Below are 5,623 nucleotides of genomic sequence, written 5' to 3'. Positions count from 1 at the left end.
AAAGAGTGGCATTGATCTGCTTTCTGCTCCATGATCTCAAGCTTGGAGAACTGCCATGGTACTTGGCTTTGGTCAACCATCAGGACGCTGTGGGATGCCACAAAAATCTCACTGTCTCTCAGAAGACTAATTCTGTGAACTCTGGAATTCCCCAGCATAGCAAAGTAGACTATGAGTGGAGGTCATTGTCTACACACCCAACCCTAGGCTACAAAGAGATTATAATTTTATACAGCATTTCCAAAAGGGTATTTCAAGGAATATGATCGCAATGATGTCAACAGAGGGGTACTGAGGGGAAAAATCATCTATGTTTAAGGAAGTTTGGAAAATATGCGGTTAAATGAGTTAGACCACTTCTTTTCTACATGATTTCTCAGGGCTTTTCATCTGCTATCCTGAATTGCGTATGTCTAAGAGGGAGACTGTGTGTATGTTTCAAAAGTCAGGTTTCAACGTAAAAGGTAGGTGACACTTCTCCTTACTTTTGGGTTATACCAGTAACAGAATATCATTGGCACATGGCTTGAAGCTGCAGAAACAGGCATGGATTTGTGTACTTGTGTGAATGTGTATACTCTAGAAAAGAACCAAACCAATGCCTTGTATACAAGGATAGGATTACTGGCGGGGTATGGGGATGAGGCTGGGGTGGGGGTGGGGGGCGGAGAAAGAGGTTCTTTGTGGCAGAGATTTAGAAAAGTCAGCACCCCTGATTGAAGGTCAAGGGTCCACGATTCTAATTCTGAATCCCTGGATGACCTTTTCAGGGTCACTCGGCCTATCTGGTCGTTTCCCCATACACAAAGCAGAAATTTGAAAAATAAGGGCATTACAGACTTACGAAAAATCACAAGGATTAAACAAGCCCAGGCTGTTAAACTGTTTTGAGCCCTGTGGTCAAGTACATGGACTAATAACAGGGTGTGGTCCTCACCGCCAGCAGGATTAACTGAGGGGTTTGCCCGGCAGGCACAGAGTCTGTTCCGCCAGAACTGCAGGCAGCTGACGCCCTGGGGTCAGGGTGAGTCCCACCCTGTGTGCTGGGGCTGTAGTGGCTTACCTCCCCCCAGAGACAGCCCTGAAGACTGGAAAAGAAAGAAAACCTAGAACAACGAGGAGGTGGGCCCAGCCAACCTTCAACCAATATGGCACCGTCCTTTTCTATTAGCCTAGGGGTTTTATGGGAGTGCCCAAGAGGTTATCTGCTTGGAGACCCCTAAATCCTATACCAAAGACATGGGACTCCCAAGACAGGGTACATCCAAAAGGAATTTTTGTGTTGGTGGTGATAGCAAGCTTGTGTACGTTGGGCGTGTAGCAGTACCCGGTGTCCAAACTGTATGCTTCCTCTCTCCCAGTGCTGAGTCACTGGGCTGTCGGGCGGTCTGACTTGAAAAGCCCGTGAGGCCTGGCCTGCCACAGGGGAGCGTGGCTCTTTTGAGTAGAACAAGAGCGCCACCCTGAGTGGTACGTCAGTACTGCAGCCCCTACTGGAAAGCAGTTCCGAGATGGAGCCCACGAGGCTGATTACCCGAGGCCCTTGGAAGTCTCAGCACTCGTTGGAAATCTTAAATTCGAAATTGCCGTTTTGATTTCCATCAACAGTTTGGGGCTCCTGGTTAATGACGTCCGCTCTCGCGACTTGGATTTACCCTAATACAAAAACTGATCAGATCCCTGAGGACAGCAAAGAACAGGCTGGATCAAGCCAGACCCTCATTTGAAGTGCTCTTTCGTGGGGCTTCTAGCAAGCTGGCCTGTCCCGGTGGCTTGTCCCTGTCTGGCCTCTTGCCTTCTCTCCAGCCTCTGACTCTGCTCATGTTACCATGAGGCAAACAAATGTTTGCCTATTTACATTCTCTACCGAATATACCCTAATACGAGCCAGGTCATCCTGGGCAAGAAATCAGTAAGTTGTGATGTTCTCAGCAAAGACAGTCAGTGGATGGGTGATGGTGGTACCCAGGAACATTAGCTACTGGATATTCATTCTGAGCCTAAGCTTGCATCAGAGGGGCTGTGTAGCTCCCCTCTGGTGGAAGGGACTGTAGTGCCTTCGTAAGAATTCAGAAGGCCCGGATCGAGTCTCAGCTCTACTAGTGTATAATTCAGTATTAAGTGAGCACCTGCCTCGTGTCGGGTTCTGTTCTTTGTGTTGAGGACTTACCAGCTAATAGAAAAGAAAAAAATCCCTGCCCTCATGGAACTTATGTTATAGCAGGAGGAGGCCAACAGTGAGCATTATAAGTAAGAAAATTATTGTACGACAAGGTGATGAGGTCTGTGGGAAAAATAGCACAGGTAAGGGGGAGGGATGAGGTTGCAATGCTCAGTAGGGTGGACAGGGCAGGACTCTTTAAGAAGACGGCATTTGGGCAAAGACCTGAGGAGGTGAGACGACAAACCATGAGACATTCGGGGGAAGAGTTTTCCAGGCGCAGAGAACAGTGTGTGCAAAGGCCCTGAGGTAAGACAGTGTCTGATGTGACATCAGGGAGGCTGGAATGGAGGAACTGAGTGATTAGGGGTGGGGAGAAATTTGTAGGGTTTAAGGCCAAGGAGGTATTAGGGGCTGACTGTATGGGGTCTGTAGACCGTTGTAAGGGGAACTTTGGCTTTTACCCCGAGGGAGATGGGGAGCCGTCGAAGGGGAAGCCACCTGTGTCTCTGAAACACTGAATATGGGGGATGAGAGACAAAGCAGAGCTGAGTACGAGGATCTTGAGACAAAGATCCTGAAGGATGGAGCTTCCTTTAGTGGAAATGGGCAAGAGTGTGTTTGGAGCAAGTTTGAGGGAGCAAACTCAGAAGTTTAGCTTGTTACCTGTGATTTTGCGATCTTGAGAAGGCAGTTTTCTATGCATGTCTGGAGTTTGGGAGAAAAGGCCTGATTTGGAGATAAAAATTGGAGAGATGTCAGTATATCGATGACATTTAAAACTATGAGCTTAGGTAAAATTACCAAGGGAATGAGTATAAGGAGAGGCAACATAAGGAAAAGAAGATTCTAGAACAGAGGTTCTCGGGTAAGGGGTCTCACTAGTCGCTAGTGAGTCAGGAGTTCATGGGAGAACTCAAGGATGGCCTGTCAGCATCAATGGTACTATTCGTGCCTATAACCGCAAGGGAACTTACGTAGGTGCCTTAATTGTCGGTGACGCTTTTTTGTCTGACTGCAGCCTACTTCCCTGAGACTCAGTTTTCTTATCTATAAAATGGGTATAAGTATAATAACTCATAGGTTATTGTAGTTATTGAATAAGAAGGTATAAGTAGGGTCTTTAGCACAGTTCCCAGCACAAAATATGTGCTGAGAAATGTCAGCTCAATAAAAGAGTTTATAGGATCATTTGAGTCAAGATTCTGATGCCCATAGTGGGAGAAACTATGCCCATAGTGGGAGAAACCAAGAAAGTGGTTCTCTTAGTAGGTTCTGTCTTAGGCTGGCTTATTCTGTTTGAACTTCTGTAGGTTATAGAAAAACAGATATGAGAGAGAGGACAAAAACATAAAATAGTTATAGAAAACCCCACACAATATAATAGATATATTTTCAGCAAATGTACTAAAAGAGCTAAAGAAATTTTGAGCAAGAAGTGATGATGATACAGATGGTGAAACTTTTTTTTTGATGATGATGAAACTTTTGATAACAGTTAACTTTAGAGAGCATTTACTATGTGTCAGATACTGTTTTAAGTATCATATTAACTTAATTCTCACATCAACTCTTTGAGGAAGGTATTAATATTATTCTTATGTTATAGTTGAGGACAATGAAACACAGAGAGGTTAAGTGACTTGTCCAAGGTCACCCAGCTGGGAAGTGGCAGAGCTGGGGTGAATGGAGTCTGACTCCAGGATCCTGGGAATCACAAGGGTGGACCCTTGGCATTTGAAGTCATTCTTTTTTTTTTAAAGAATTTTCTTGAAGTAGAATTGATTTACAATGCTGTGTTACTTTCTGCTGGACAACAAAGTGATTCAGTTATACATATATATACATTCTTTTTTATATTCTTCTCCATTATGGTTTATCACAGGATGTTGAATATAGCTCCCTGTGCTATACAGAAAGACCTTGTTGTTTATCCATTCTATATATAATAGTTTGCATCTGCTAACCCCAAACTCCCAATCCATCCCGTGCTACACAGTAGGACCTTGTTGTTTATCCATTCTATATATAATAGTTTGCATCTACTAACCCCCAAACTCCCAATCCATCCCTCCCCCCTCCCCCTCCCCCTTGGCAACCACGAGTCTGTTCTCTGTGTCTGTGAGTCTGTTTCTTAGACAGTTCATTTGTGTCGTATTTTAGATTCCACGTATAAGTGATATCATTTGGTGCTTGTCTTTCTCTGTCTGACTTACTTCGCTTCGTATGATCATCTCTAGTTGCATCCACGTTGCTGCAAATGGCATTATTTCGTTCTTTTTTTATGGCCGAGTAATATTCCATTGTATACATGTACCGCCTCTTCTTTATCCATTCATCTGTCAGTGGGCATTTAGGTTGTTTCCATGTCTTGGCTGCTGTAAATAGAGCTGCTGTGAACACTGGGAAGAGGGAAAAGGAGAGGTTACTTCTGTCAGTGAAGGGCATTTGCTCAAAGCTGGAAAGGGCATAACCACATGCTTAGGGAATGGGAATATTCCCATTTGCCTTAGTGGGGGGTTTGCAAAGCAATGCCAGGAATGATAAGGTTATGCCAGGTTGTAGAGGGCTTCATGGTTTGAGGTCAAGCGGTTTGGCCTTAATCTGATGGCTTGCGGGAAGCACGGACTTACGCTGTAGTAAGATTAATTTGAAAGGGGTTATGTCAATGGCTTGAAGGAGAGTAGAGGTAAAAGGACTTGTCGCAGAGCTATTTTTACCAACTGCGAATCTTATGACCTAATTTAGAAGCAGGACTGCAAAAACACAGCTGCCGCCGTTCGCATTGTGCCTCACGCGCGGCTCTATGTGGCGACCTGTCTGGGAGGTGAGGTGAAACTGAGAAAAGCAGGACTTGGAGTCACACGGCATTGTCCTTTGCAGCTGAGCGGCCAGGAGGCCCTGGGCAAGTTCCTTAAATGCAGAGTTGATTTCCTTACAAGATTGAGGATTGAATGAAATGGTAGAAACAAGAATGCCCACCGCCTATATTAACCTCAATGTCAAAGGAGAAAAGAATGAGCCGTTCCTTTAAAAAAAAGATGTTCTTTGCTTGTAAATCATCACCTATGAAACTCTGAGACTCATTTGCCCCCAGTATTTCTCCTTGCCTAAAATGTTTTCAACATTTCACACGTGTTAATTAGGCGAAGTAGCTACATCTAAGGAGGGCAGAAACTAGGAAAACCTTAGGGCTCTGTATTGACCACAGACGTCCGCTGGAAAGGAGAAACCATCGGTGATACACTTGAGTATTGCTAGAATTGGTTTCTTTCGCTTCCCTGTGCTAGAGTTGAGGGTGGCACATTAAGAAAAGATGGAGACGGTGTGAGGGCAGGGGTGTGGTGGGAAAAGAAAGTAACCTGTAGGAAGCAGCAGGGGGATTTTCATAGTGAGAGTTGGGAATTCAAATCCTCATAAGGCCAAGCGACTACCACAATCTCCGTTTCAGGTAAAGAAGTG

Source organism: Lipotes vexillifer, unplaced genomic scaffold (genome assembly GCF_000442215.2).
Source record: "Lipotes vexillifer unplaced genomic scaffold, Lipotes_vexillifer_v1.1 scaffold664, whole genome shotgun sequence".
Lineage (NCBI taxonomy): Eukaryota > Metazoa > Chordata > Mammalia > Artiodactyla > Lipotidae > Lipotes > Lipotes vexillifer.
Note: the sequence above shows the minus strand (reverse complement) of the source record.